Source organism: Rhinopithecus bieti, unplaced genomic scaffold, assembly GCF_001698545.2.
Source record: "Rhinopithecus bieti isolate Rb0 unplaced genomic scaffold, ASM169854v2 scaffold_41114, whole genome shotgun sequence".
NCBI classification, from domain to species: Eukaryota; Metazoa; Chordata; class Mammalia; order Primates; family Cercopithecidae; genus Rhinopithecus; species Rhinopithecus bieti.
In genome coordinates, this window is record NW_016817363.1 from 1,860,300 (window position 1) to 1,875,661 (window position 15,362).

The 15,362-nt window shown below is 38.3% G+C and overlaps 1 protein-coding gene across 1 annotated transcript in view; it reads right to left on the reverse strand.

Annotated features, from left to right (window-relative positions):
* The window catches only part of LSAMP (limbic system associated membrane protein), a gene marked incomplete at its 5' end in the record, with an annotated part of 306,800 nt that overhangs the window by 259,600 nt on the left and 31,838 nt on the right, over nt 1-15,362 (reverse strand). The window lies entirely within an intron of this gene.

Here is a 15,362-nt window from a genome sequence, read left to right on the forward strand (position 1 = left end):
AAAAAAAAAAAAAAAACTAATGCAAAACAAAACAAGCAATCTTTATGAAGATAAAACAACCCCACTGGTTTCTGATTAGGAGGTAATTCATAGATCACAATCTCAGCTCTCACAGCCCCAGCTGGCCAGACCTCCAAGGCTGTACAGGAGGGTAATGTGAACAAAACTTGTGCTTGTAGAAGGAGAGGTAAGTATGGGGAGCTCAGGCTGCATGGAGTGGTTTCCATTTCTTTCTGTGTCTCCCACTTCCTCCAGCAGTAGAAGATGCCCTGAAAAGACTAGATGCCTTTCAGTCATGATCACATTTCCAGAATGGAAAGAAAAAAAAAAAAAAAAAAAAAAAACCCAGGCTGCCATTTCTGAAAAAGCCTTATAGCAAATGTCAGACGTTCTTGAAAATAGGATCATTCCATATACATGGGTTGCCTGAGGCAGGCTTCACAAAGGTTCTTAGCTTTAAAATGGAATACATAAATAAGCAGTATGGTATTGAAGGATTATGAGCGGCATAAAGACAGTTATTGAAATTGTTCAAAAGGATCCTCTAACCTAAGCAAGATGAAACTCCAAATATAGTCATGTAGAATAAAAGAGAAGAAATTTAACTTCTTTCTACAAGTGTCTCTAAATTCTGTACTTTATTATCTTTACCATTCATTTATTAATTTTTATTATGAGCATTGGTCCTATTTTAGGGACAGGTATTTATTTCCTCAACATAAAAGTTTACAGAAGATCACAATGAATGTCTTTGAAGAGAATGTGGCAGGAAACAAGTAGGGAATGAAGGCAGTAGTGGTAGTGATTGGAGATTTCACTGTTATGTTTTAGAGAGTCAGCAAACCTGGGAAAAGATGATAAGAAAAAAAGTGTAAAACCACAGATAGCTCAAAATATTTTCATTGGGTGGAAGTGGTAAAAAAAAAAAAAAAGCCTAAAATGGCTGATTAGGTCAGAATTTTTCAAATCATCTCCAATTGCAAAGCACTGAGAAACAAGCCTTGTTTTATAAAAGGTGAGAATTCTTCATAAGTTGAATGTTACTTAGGTGTCTCTGAGTTCAGAATGTAAAGATTAATGATTATATGCCTATCATTTATTGAGAATATACTACATAACAGGCCTTGTTTTAAGAATGTTTTATTTAATTACCGGATGCCTCCTTGAGATGTAGATATTATTATGCCTACTTTACACATAATTAAACTTTGCCCCAAAGAGATCAAATACGTTTCAATGTAAATGGCACCTCTGGTAAGGAAATAACCTAGGCTCAATTTTAAACTCCCCCAAGTTTCACAGCTTACAGGGTCAGAGTCCAGGTGCGCCTAACCTTGGAATAGAAAGTCTTTACTCCACTTACTCATGTTTTTGATAATTTGGCCTTTGTATTAGAAGACAGGAGGTAGAAATGCCTTTCTATGAGCTGAAGTAGGCATGTTAGCTAATCAAGTCATTCTTCATCCATAAAAATTGTTGCCTTTCTCTAATAAGTGATACAAGGTAACTCAGTCAACATAGCATTTTCTAGAATTTAAATACACACCAAAGTTGTACTTTGAAGCTGACATTCTGGGCTACATTGACTTTGGGTTGAGGCAGCCCTCCTGTTCTTAACTTGTTTACTGGAAACTGCACCTGGTAGAGGCATGTCCATCTGGTGGTCCAATCAGAACCCATTAAGCACTGAGGTAGACTGCCTGGAAGTGGAAAATATGGACTAGGGAAGCTGAGCCTGAGCTACATACATGACTTTACCTTTGGAAAAAAGAAACAGAAAAAAAAAAAAAATACAGCCCATACAGCTTGCAGAGAAATTGTTCCTGCACAGAACTCTGGTCTAATTGATTTGGACACCACAGCTAATTTTCCCTCAGACATCTGTTAGCACACATTAGTGGATGTCGTTAGGTGGGGAGGCACCGATTAGATGGGGAGCAGAGCTCAAAGGCCCTGGTTTGGGAGGCTGGAGCAGACGGAGGAATGACAACAGATAGAGTTTGCCAGCACCCCAGCAACGTCAGATACTTCTGCTGCAGCAACCCTGAAAGGAAGCAATAATTGCTAGGGGGCCATGGCAGTTGTGCATAATAGTCTGATCCTTTCTTGCATTTGCCCAAATAATAAGCATCTTCTGAATTTCTAAAGGCAAAACAAGAGTGCTCCAGATATCAACAGGGCCAAAACACACATGAAATGAAGATAATCATTGTCAATACCCCTTTTGCTTCTTTCCCCAAATCTCATTCACTCCTGTATTTTAGACATTCGTATGTAGCAACTATTCCAGGGGCTCACTCATACCCAAGTCAGGCAGATGATAAAATGGCTGATCAGGTCAGAGTTTTTCAAATTATCTCCCATTGAAAAGTGCTGAGAAACAAGCCCTGTTTTATTTATTCTTTCTTATGCAGCCATGCTCAGATACTTAACTGATGCTGGAATGCAGTTCCTATCCTTAGGGACACGTATTTCAGTTAAGCAAGTCAGAAAAAATAATCTGATGCCCTCAAGAAAATCCTCCACGAGCCAGTCTATACTGATGACTACTCTCTCAACGAATACATTTAAAAGATTATGATCCTCTTTCAGAAGCAGTACAATGTTATGCATCACAAATAAGCTGAAGAAAGAAAAGGCTGCAACTCAGTCCAAAACAGAAAAATCCTATATAGAGGCAAATATTTCAAAGAGTGGTATAGACTTAATCTTTTCCTTACTGTTCCTAGCATCTGTCTTAAAATACAACTCTAGTCTTTTCACAAAACAAACAAACAAAATCCTTACTTACTCTAGTCTGTAAGGTAAAGTCAAATATTTTAAGGTGTTTAAAGCCCATCATTCTGGACTCAACCGATTTTTTCCGGGTTTATCTCTTCCAATTCCTCTCCATGTTCCTTTTTCTCTATTGAAAACAGACTATTTGCTATTACCTGAACATCCCAACCACTTCTACATGTATGATCTCTTTCTTTTGATCCTTTTGCCTCCTTGGACAACTCTGACTTCAAGGCCCTGCCCCTATTTTCCTCCTCAGTGAAATCTTCCATATTCTAGGAAAAGAGCCATTTCCCCTCTGTGGTGCCAACTGGACCCTGTTCACATTTCCATAGATGTTGTTATTGAACATTATAATTTTAAGGTATTTTGAAATTGACAGGTATAATTATATTTATCACGTATAATGGATGTTTCGAAGTATACATACATTGTCAAATAGTTAAATCCAGCTAGTTAAAAAATGCATCACCTCATATAGTTGTCACTTTTGTGATGAAAACACTTAACACCCACTATCTTTGCATTTTTGAAGAAAAAATATACTGAGATTGACTATAGTCACTTATTTTTGTTTGCATTTCTGTTCTTCCCTCCTTGGCATCCATGCACCTTTGGCATTTGACGGCAGGGCTGTTCTTAGTCATCTTTGAATTTCCAAAATCTGACACAGTGCTTGGCATATGATAGGCCCTTACTAATAAATATCTGTCGAAGGCATGAATTTGTAAATAAACTTTGCCCCTGAATACAACTGTCTTGGTAGCAAATGGTAAAGGGATTTGTTGTTAGAGAAGACTGTCAACAACAGGGCTTCTGAATGATCATGTATCTTTCACTTCATAAAGTTAACATATACATCTTGAATAACTTTGTTGCATGTATGCATCCTTTACATAAGATGTCAAAGGATCACCAAACAAAATATCCTGTCTACCAAGGGAGGAATATGTTGTGCAATATAGTTGTGAAAGCTAAGTAATGATTAGTTATATCTGAGATTTTGAAATATAGTGCATTAAAGTGGGGTGACAATAGGCAATGCTTAAAGTACCCACAAAAGCGTGTCTCTGTATAGTGTAACTTAGCTATGGACTATACATTTGGACAAAAAGGAATATAAACAGAGTCTCATGACTTCAATTGTGAGTAAAATGAACAAATGTAAATCTAACAAGTCTTTTGTGTGAGCTACTTTTGCATTGACACTACGCTAATGATAAGGGAGAACAGAATCATATTGAATTATCTATTTAGAATTAATACATTTTAGAAACTATGCTATATCCTTTCATATTATTTAAACAGGGTCTTATCATCATATCAATATTAAACATCAGAAACTGAGGTGTAATGAGGTGATATAACTCAGTCACAGAGCTAGAGGCGTAGACCAGAATCAAACCAGTGTTCCGGTTTCAATCCATGACTCCTTGCACTATGTAGTACTGCCTGTTTCTTTCTCCATCACAATATGAGACAAAATGTAATGTAAAGAAGACATGGCAATTAAAAATAAAGAGGGCAAAGGGCTCCTGGAGTTGAAGAGGTGAAAGAATATGCAGGAATGAATTAGCTGAATTTCAATGCTACAAACGGGAGCTGATACTATAGAAGTTAGTTGAGAACAGAACCTCCTCTAGGTTCACTCTCAGACAATGATTAGGAGACAGTAAATACAGTGTCTATGTCACAGAGCATTGAAATGCTCAACCGGAGCTTGAAGCCAGGGTTGTCCATCTGTCCTAGCTTTAATGGGATTTACTGGGCTTTGCTATCTCTGCTTTCTGCCAAACAGAATCAGAAGGCATCAGTGTTAGTAATTTAGGAGCAGTTTTTGGCCATATAAGTGGCTCTTAGTAGAATTTATGGACAGTAAAGCTTGATTCAGGGCCAGCCTGTAGCAAAACCAGAGAGCAGGCCATTCATCTTCAGCAGTCTCTACATTCTTAAGTGTGCCATTTTTCCCAGTGACCATTAGTTGGGAAATAAAGTATTTGAAAAATTCCAGTAATTAATTGCAAGGTGTTGGTTTCATCTGTCACCTGTTCCTCCAATCTCACCCAGCAAAAGATATTTGCTTTTTAACCTCTGTGTTTGTAGGGTAGTTACAATGGCGATTACAATAGGGTGGTTACTTATATAGTACGGTGGTTACCTTTGTTGACTACGCATGAAGTTACCATTTTTTTAGAATGGATGTAAGAGGTCTCTAGCTGCCTCATGCATGATGCTACTTGTATGTTCCTGAATCAATTACACATTTTTTTCTGAAGCATAGTTCTGGATTTATAAAAATCTATTTGTAATATGAATTATAAGCCCTCAGAAATTAGAGAAAAATATGAATCTTTTCACTTTATATTTCTATCACATGAAGATTTTAATCAACATAAATTGCTGAGCAAAACAGACACACAAGATTGAGTTAGACACTAGATATGTTTTTCACTCAAGGGACGCCAAAGGCTCTGTTCACTTACCCTATTTGACAGAGAAGCTGTCTCTTCAAAGAAAAACTAAAGGTTACACAAATCCTGGGAATCATTCTTTTGCTGGATACCCTCCATTTACACAGGGTGGCCCATCCCCTGATGCTCCCTGCTCTGTGCCCTGGGAGGCTGATCACCTGAATTATATCAATGGCATCCTTGTCTCTGGCTTCCAATTGGGATCAATCAGTGAAGAATATTAATAAAAGATCTGAAAGGGTGGCAGAGTGATATCTGGGCATTTATTTCCCTGGCTCCCACAACACAGCATCTCCATGGGCTGCCTGTGTTCTCCTGGTACAAGTCCCAGTGCTTGTCAGAGGCTCTCTGCACACAGTGCTCTGTTTCTCTAGCTTCTGGTAACCAATCCCTCCCATTACCCTCTTCAGACCTAAAGGTGTTAACAGCTTCCTGATGTTACTAGCCCCAGAGCACTGTACTGTCCTCTTTGATTTCCTTACCCCCGCCTCTTGTCCAAACATTAAAAAATATTTTCTATTAAACTCCTTTGACATTATCCAATTTAAGTTGGCCATCTGTTTCCTGCAGGGAGTCTCACTGAAAAAGCCCTATAACTCAGGTTTCCCTTTATTCCGAAGCCTGAATATGGTCCTTAGGGAAATGAGGAAAAAAAAATGTATCCACTGAGTCACATGGTCAGAAATGGATGCTTTAGCCTCGAAAAGCACCAGGAAACGAGATGAATTTCTTAGGACAGATACTGGCCGTTATGCTGTGGCTCACATTCACCCACTAAAGCATGCTTCCTAGCCAAGGTTTTAATAGCAAAATAAAAGGTTTGGAGTCAGCTTTGCTCTCTGTCCCCAGGCCAAGGGCATATTTCCCGGTTACTTCTAAATGACTTATTTCTTAAAAGATCCAAATATGAGTTGCTATGAAATGCTGTCTTTTTTCCAAGAACCATATAATTCATTTGTATCTGCAGTATGATCAATGACATCTTGTGGAAGATAAATTGTGCCTTATAAGGCCATAGTACAGGGCACACCAGAATGCTAACAGGACTCCCAGCAACAACTTCAAAATTCTGAGAAAGTGTTAAATAATAAAAACTAGCACAGAATATTTGAAATGGTGCTATAATAAAATCTTCCTTCATGTCTGCCTCTAGCAGAAACCTGGTGGCGGTAGCAGTGAGGGACATATTTGGGAGCCTCATTTTCCCCTCCAGTGGTAATGGAATCTACAATTCAAAAAAAGAAGGAAAGAAAGAAATCACTTCAGTACCTGGCACACAGCTAAAAGTTGTGAATCATCAAGGCCGGCCCAGGAGTAGCAAGGTGAATGACGGTGACCTCCCTTGTCAGGTTTTAGCCTCCCATACATTTGGCACGCAAAACATCAGTTTAAAATAGCTTTCCTGCAGGTTCCATGTGACTCGTCACTGGACCCAGACAGCACAAAAGGGTTGATTAGTGAGGCAAAAAAAAGAGAATCTTCTCCTGAGATGACTTCCAAAAGCTGCTTCTTGCAGCACAAATCTCCCTTTGAAAATGCAGAACTGGCTAGGAAAGGCAGCAGCATTCTCTCTTTCAAATGATTGAATTTTTCCTTGGGAATCCTTTATTACTGTTGTTATTGTTTGTTTTAAGAGTTTCACCTTCCAACTCCAAGAACCTTTACTTTGGGGAGATATCAGGATGTGAAAAATCAAAGGGCAATCCCTAAAGCCATCACCCTAGCTTTCTTACCCACTAGCTTTGGGCAGACAGAATCCAGACCCTTCTTTACAGAAAGTACAAAGTTTTGAGCAATGGTTTCTTGATCAGATCTGGCTGCCAGCAGAGTCACAGGGATGTCATTTGTAGTTTGGTTGCCCACCCAGAAAGTGATGGAGGCCTCTCTTGTCATGGCTGCCAGTTGGAAGGCACTGGCAGGTGCTCATTGGTGAATGGTGCAGGGGGCTGGGAAGGGGGTGATTTAATTTTCCTCTCCTGATGGAGTAAAATTGCTCCCTGGGGAAATACTAGTAGAACAGCTGTCATACCACCACCAACTGCTTCAGAACTTCTTTATATCCTGTATTATTCTTTAAATGTTGAGCAAAGCAAGAAGTGCTAAGACGTGAAGTAAGAAAGAACACAGAGAAAGCTAAAATTTAAAAGTAGAAAATTGAACAGTAGGGAGAAGAGCCATGAACTGAAACTTGCCATTTTTGGGCTGGCCAGTGATCCAAGTACTTCAGCACTGTAGACAGAGGGCCAACAATGAATGCTTCACAAGGATGCTGTGCCTCATAGATGATGATTATGAACAAAATCCTCTCTGCTTAGTGTCAGCAATGAAGAGAAAGGAGGATAAAAGGAAGGAGGAGGACAGGAGTAGAAGGGGATGATAAAGGAGAGGTAGAACAGCAGCAAAAGAAGAAGAGAGAGACAGAAAAGGGGTAGGGGATGAACACCCCAACTGAAAATGTAGAAGAAAAGAGTCAGAAGAAACTTTGTATGTGTTTTTCAATTTCCCCTTTATTCTATTAAATCTCTTGGGTTGTAGCTTTCACAAATAAGTATTTATTTTAAATGAAGAAGACGAATCATATAAAATGTATGTTTTAAATATAAATGTACTATAAGGATTTCTTCCTTCCAGGAAACTCCGGACTGCCTTTAATGCCTCTAGGTCTCTGGTAGGTAAGCACTGTCCCAGTGAGGTCGAGAAGTTCAAATTTAAAGGATGATGGGCCAAAGAAGACAAAGCATTCTTGTGTTTAACCTCTGTTGCGAAAAAAAATATTTACCTGCTAGCTACTAGTTCCCAGGCATTTGGGCTCAATTACCCAGGAAACTTCTTTCAGAGAGGGCCTGCACTCATCCATTCTGGTAGCAAACAAGTCAGTGTGAATTTGATTGTACATGCTCCCTGGACTCTTTAACCTGGTGTGGAGAATCAACCAGTTCTGAAGCAAAACTTGGTTTCATTAAATGGTGCATAGTGGAATGCAGAGTGAAACCACTGGAAATAAAATCTGGGTAAAACGTCTCTATTTATAAGTCAGCCTGCTCTGAGTTATTGGGGAGGAAGGGAGGATGTTCACTCTTAAGCCCAGTGGCACCAGCCCTCACCTAATGTTTACTGTCACCCAAAGTAGACATTCTTATTTCACACTTGAAATATGGATCTCAATAGTAAAATTGAGAACCGTGTATCTCAGATCCACAGCCCTGACTACGCAGGTCAGCTTTTCAATTCAATTAAATCATGGTTATTGAGTTTCTAGCTCAAGGTACTTCAGGAAAAAACAGGCAATTTGCTCATCCTTCTTTTCTGCCCTCAGTGTTCTTACAATCCAGGAAGTGAGACAGGAATATAGGCAACCATGGCACAATGAAATGGGTGACACCATGGAAGAAAAACAACAAACTAAAAGAGTTTTGAGGAAGGAAAGGTAATTTATGAATTGTACAAAAGTCTCTTTGAGGATACAGCATAATACTGGACCTTAGGGACAAGTAAGTTGAATGAAAATGTATAGAAGGGGTGAAGAGGAAATTCTAGACCGAGGACTGTTTTGGGCACAGGTTCAAAGGTGGCAAATTTAAACGAGTTTCAGAGATTGACAAGTAGTTTGATATGACTGAAACATGAAAAATGTCAGTAAATGAGAGACACAGAATGTAAAGTTATAGGAAGTTCATGGGAAAGATGAATGTCAGGCAGAAGTGTGGTATTATATTCAGCAGGTAATGTTGAGCCATTCAAGTGTTTTTGCATGGGAGAGTAATAGTCAGTGGTGTGTCTTTGAAAGGCAGCTCTAATAATGAGGTGATAAGTGGATTGGAGGATTTTAGAATACAGGAAATTGGTAAATCTGTTTTCCTTTTAGTTCTATATATTTAACACTCTGTTTTTAAATACCATATTACTTTTCTATTTCAGCTATAGTAAATTAGCTCAAACTTGGAAACTTAAAGCAGCCCAAACATATTATCTTACAATTTTAGAGATGAGATGTCCAGAATGGGCCTCCCTGGGCTAAAAGCAAAGTTGTGGCATGGCTGTGGTCCTTCTTGAGGCTGGAGGAGGGAATCATTTCCTTGGCTTTTCAAGTTTAAAGGCTCTCTGCATTCCTGAGCTCCTGGCCACCTTCCATCTTCAAAGCCAGCAGTGCAGCATCAACAATCTCTTTTTGACTTTGACTCTGAAGCTATGTTTTTGTCATCACATTTCCTTCTCTGATTCTTTTAAGGACCCTTGTGATGACATTGGGCCAATTTAGATAATCCGGGATAATCCCTTCATCTCAAGTCCTTAATTTAATCATATCTGCAAAGCCCTTTTTGCCATCTGAGGTAACATAGTCACAGATTCCCAGGATTAGGAGTAAACATCTCCAGTGTGGGGGCATTATTCTGCCTACCTCAGGCATACTTAGCCCAGAGAATAAAGTAGGGGTGAAACATGAAGCTCTAAGCATGGGCTCCTACAGACCTTTTCTAGATTTCAGCCAGTGAAACTGGTCCTATTCATGGTCTCTCATAGGTGAATCAACGTAGCCCAAGAAAAAAGGGCTTCACTCCTCCACCAACAACTTCAAGCCATTTTATATGACTTCCAGTCAACATTGAATAGAATAAAGATTTAATAAATACACAAATGATTACATGCACTAACTATAAAAGTAAAACATAATTTTGCAAAACTGTATTAAATATTTGGAAGACTAAAATCATTTTTCTATCCTTGACTGAAAAATTAGCAACACGGTCTGACATTTACAGTCACATTTACCACCATGTGGTAATGTTCTGCTGCAAGACTGAAGAACAAAAGTGCCCTGTGTTTGAGGTACTCATTTCTAGGGTTTGATGTTTTGGAAGCCTTGTCTTTTTTCTTATTCTCTATTCTATTTTCCACGCTTCAGGTACATGAAAATGTATTCTGAAGTCTGAATATAGCTGATATAAGAATGTAGCACTTCTATTCTGATATCTGAATATAGATGATATAGGAAAGTAGTACAAAGATGTTGGGCTTGGAATTCAGGCAAACACCCCATTTGGTCCCTGATTTGCTGTGCAATTGGGAGCAAAGTAATACACATTATTGCACCTCAGTTTTTCTGTGTGTTACTCAGGGATTTAAAAAAATTGGCTCTTGATATGCTATGGAAATGTGTTATAAAAAGAGATTGCCTATGTGAAAGCCCTTTGAATAAAGTTCAAAACTGATGGTGGTTACTGTCCATGGTTACTGACATGTGCTATCTGTCATGCACAGTGGTACACTAGGGATATGGTGATGGTAACATGCCACCTAAAGCCAAAAGTGGTCAAGAGTGACCTGGAAACAAGCACAGTGAGTTGTGATCATTGCCATAACAGAAATGCATAAACTGTGTATTTATTTAACCTTATTTGGTAGTTGAATAATTAGAAATGAATGTGAGGATCTGAGGAGTCTATTTAGAATAATGTAGGCAAGTTTTCTCTAGAAGTAAGACTTGAGGGCTTAGGTCCCCTGGCCCAGCCTTTGGAAGACACTGCTCTGCCTCACACTCACAAAAATGAAAATGACTACATATGACAATGCCCTCTACTCACAAGTAACCTAATGGAGAAGAATAAGGCTCTTTGGAACTCGTTGCAAACCATGTTCCCTCGTCCTGGCTCACTCTGGGACCTATTCCAGGATCAGTCATTTTTGTAATCCTTCAAATATATGTGGAAGAAGTGAAGAGTGATTGGAGAAAAGTGACAGTGTATTCCATATGCTTTCTTTGTAAATCACTTATATAGCAAATCTGCTTAGTCTATATGTCAAGAGAGGATTTTTCAAGCTAAGGTTGCAAATTCCATGTAGGTTCTAAAATTCTGCCTGTTCCTACATCATCACTATTTTCAAAGAGTTTGCAGTTGGAGTGTAACTAGCATTATAACTAAGCAAAAGATGGGAAAGGATCCCTGCTTTTTTTTTTTTTTTGCCCGGCTCTTCTGATTCAATATGACTGTTGAGGGAGCAGCTTCATTAAGCCTGGAGGCTTGTCTCTTATAAAATAAAGGCAAGTTTCCAATGCCATGATAATAAGGAAAAGACATGGATTTCAGTCCCCACTCTGATACTAATTTTATTTATTCATGTATTATTTATTTATTTATTTTCACCTAGAATGTATATCTGCTACAAGAAAGAGTATAAACTTGGGGACAGAATTGCCATGTCATAACAGTTAGTATGCATAATGTTCTGAATATTAACACAAAGATGGTCTGCTTTCCTGAACTATTGTCAGTAGGCCACATCTTTCTCATATTAGGGATGAATCAGACTAAGTCATCCACACTCCTATCCATTCTCTTCTGTGATCAAATATGCATGTTGAACTAGTCTGGGCTAAAGTGAAATCTGGTATGGACCTACCTAGCTAATATAGGAATAGGAACCCAAACTAAATATATGATTCAGACAGAGAATTGGCCTAAGTAACCCAAATATGTCATAATGGTACTTATTATTAGTAGAAAGTAGAAATCACAACATATTATACAACCATATAGTCAGAAACACATTCTGGGAAGAAGACTAGTTCTAATTAACTTTCTGATCATAACACTTATTTTTTAATAACAAAGTTATCTTTAAGTTTAGAGAGGTAACTCCATGAAATATGATTTTAGCATCCCTTCTCTCCATTTTTTGTGTTTTCTTTGCTGTTAATGTCTCCTGCATCCCCCAGAGATACCTAGTACTCACAATAAACCTTTCTTTCCTTTATTGGAGGAAAAAGTAACCAAGAAACAAATCCTCATCAAGACAGTGGGACCTAGATACAATACCATCTGAGAAGTTATTATTCATTGATTTACAGATTCACTAAGTACATTTTTAGTGACTAGCTAGTATGTACTAAGTGATATCCCAGATGTGGCATTCATAAAGAGAATGACACAAAAAAAGTCCTGACGTGCAATACAAAGGAATGTGTAGTAAAATTAAGCTATGAAGAATTGTGGGTGGATCCCTTATGAGGTTTGCACATATCATTTACCCAAAGCCTGACCTTGTCTGCAGCAACTGCTGTGACCTCTTCTTAACAGCTTTTCTACCGAATGTCAAGATCCATTGACAAACGATCTTATTTGTGGTTGTTGTGGAGCCACTGGTTCCTAAAACCTCTCACTTTGGATATTGCTTTGTTTAATGGCACACTTACCAAAAAAGTAAAGATGAAACAGAAGAGAAACAAGACTGATCAACCAGGTATTAGATTATAGGTTTAGCCATACATGCATCTGAAAATTATCTTCATGTAGAGTTGTCTTTCACTTTTATCTGCCTAGTATCTTTTCTTCAAAGAATTGTACTCACTTGGTGTGGCTTTGTATCATACAACTTGACCTCCCTTGAAATGGCACTGGTCATCTGACAAACGAGTCAATCAGAGTACTATTTCCCTTAGAAAGAGCACTTGGCTAATGAGTGAGCATTGACTAAATCAGAGCCAGTCAGATTATTTCTTTCAATAAACTGAAATGGCTGGAAAAAGAGGAAGAGAGAAGGAAAGGGGGAAAGATAGACAAGAGAGATTGGCTCTTTTATCTTCTGAAATCTCATATATAATCTAGTCTGGAATTTCCAGGGTCATCTTTCCCATTGTATGTAGAAGCACTTAGGTAGAGAGAAAAACATGATTCTTTTGATGTCATTTGAGCTTCCAGATTCAATCACGTCTGAAATTAAACCACCCTTGTGTTTTCCAATTACATGGGCCATACTTTCCCCTTTCTACTTAACCTATTTTAAAACATTTTTGCCATTGAATCATTCACTCCAAAAAATTCAAAGACCATGACTTATGGTTTGAATTCCCTTCAGCTTGAAGTTTGGCACTATATAGTAGCTACATACACACACACACGAGTGAATGGTATTTATTCTAGTGAACCTACAGGGCAGCAGCATGGTACGGTGGAAAATAAAATTCTACTGGGAGTTAGATGCCATACAGTATGTGGAATTATCTACAATGAATATATTTTATTTTTTAAATAAAAAAAGGAGTGAAGGTAGCTTTATTACGGAAGCAAAACAGGGAAGGTCTGGGTTTTAGCTTCACTTCTGACACAAGCTAGCTCTTTGGTATAGGCAAGTCATTCTAACATTTTCATCCTCAGTTTCCTCCTTTGTAAAGTAAAGAGCAGTGGTTTTCCAACTAGACTCTTTTGATCCCTAGATGTTTCACAGAACACCACAAGAAGTGGAATATGAGAGGTGGAATAGGAGACGGAATGTGAGATATCCAACCTGTTTTCTAAACCAGAGGAGCACTTAACATATTTGCTCCATCTACAAAGCTTGGCTGTCAGTTTCCAAGGGTTTCTGTACTATAAAATTTTGGAAAAAAATTTTTTTTAATTTTTTAAAAAATGGGACTTGATAATTCCTAAGTCCTTTTTGTTTTAACACTCTTTGAAGTTAATCCCCAAGTCAAAATTTCTATTAGAAATATAGTAATTTACTCACAGAAAATAGTCATCTTCTGTAATTGCTTTTACTTAGTCCAAGCCTGTTGGTCACATTTGAACATTCAGAGTCTTTACTTTTGTTAAGTATGCTGCATAAAAGTTAAGAAAATTTAGTTTGGGTGTTCAAGTTCATATTTTAGATACTCAAATTCAGAACGCTTTAGGAATAGAAAAAGCACAAACCCTATTTATATCATTGGACATAAACGTTAAACTGAGAAGACTGATAAAGACTCACGTGTTTCTGAGACATATACAGGTCTTCAGCTTCTTAGCCACTAGGAAAGGAACCAAGCAAAGATGAATAATACTCATAAACTAGTACAAGGGCTTTGTTTGTTCATTTTGTTTTTAATCACTTCCAATCTCAACACTGACTCCATGCTTATCTGTGCTAGACACCATGGCAGATGCCTTCGATACAGAAAGGGCTGTGACACATTCCCTATCTAGTTAAGAACAGACATGTGCCTTAAACGTAATTATAGCTGCAAAGTTGCAAATGGTAAATCGCCAGAGATTAAAATTTCTGTGTCCAAATAAGAGGGTAACTCATTTAGAACCTGCTTGGCTGAAATTACAAATGATTTATGTTTCACCCTGGAATCTTATTTTAGTTCTCAGTGGATTAGAGAGGTAAATTATTTTTATTAGAGGATGTTTTGCATCTTGCAGAGATAAAGTGTCAAAGCTTTTTGCCTTATGCAACTCTTTTCAACTACTCACAGTTTTGAACAGATTAATGCAAGAAAATATAATCAGGAGAAGATATGTTCCTTTAGCTCTGCTTCTTTTGGAAACCCCTTGGTATTTTGCTTATCAAGTTGGAAGAGTTGTGGCAGAAGATATCTAGCTCCTGAGAATTCTGAAGATGAAATAATTATCACCTTTGTTCTACTTTTCTGAGCTATCTTCCTTTTTCTTCCAACATTTTCCATACCAAACACCATGGTTCACCTGGATAAAGGTGCAGCACAGTTCCACCAAAGGAGCCAAAGGGCTGAGTCTTTTTCAGCAGGTAGAGCTAGTGTATCCTAACACAGGAGTTTTCATAGATACTTCAGCTTAGACAATCTATGAGCCTTCACACACAAGCAGCCAAGCAGATACAAATGAGGTCTTTTAATTAGGTATCTGGATTTATATTGGCTGACTCGGCTCCATCTCAGCTTTAGAGGATGAAAAATCACCTGAACGCTCTCTAATGAAATACCCCTTGCCCTAGCATGTGAGTGCTTGTCTGAGTCACCAGGAAGTGTAATAAGGAACACTCAGGGATCCAGCTGTGTATGCAGCCCTCCTGCTGGAGGTAGGGCTGGCTTGTCACCACCACTTGGAGTTCTCCCTGAGTTGTTCAGTTCCTGGCTGAGTACAGCCATTCTGTGATTTATGTTACATATCAATGCCTCCAGGCAGAAAATGCTGACAATAATTGCTTGCTATGGGGGATTAGGAAAAAGCAAAGGCTTTCTTTGGGATTTCCTTTTCCTTTCTTCTCTCTTCCCTTTCCTTTTCTCTCTTTCCCACCTTTTTGCTTTCCTAATCTCCCCTTTCTTCATTTCTCCTCTTCCCCGCTCTCTTGCCTAAGTCTTTAAAGCAAAATACTTTT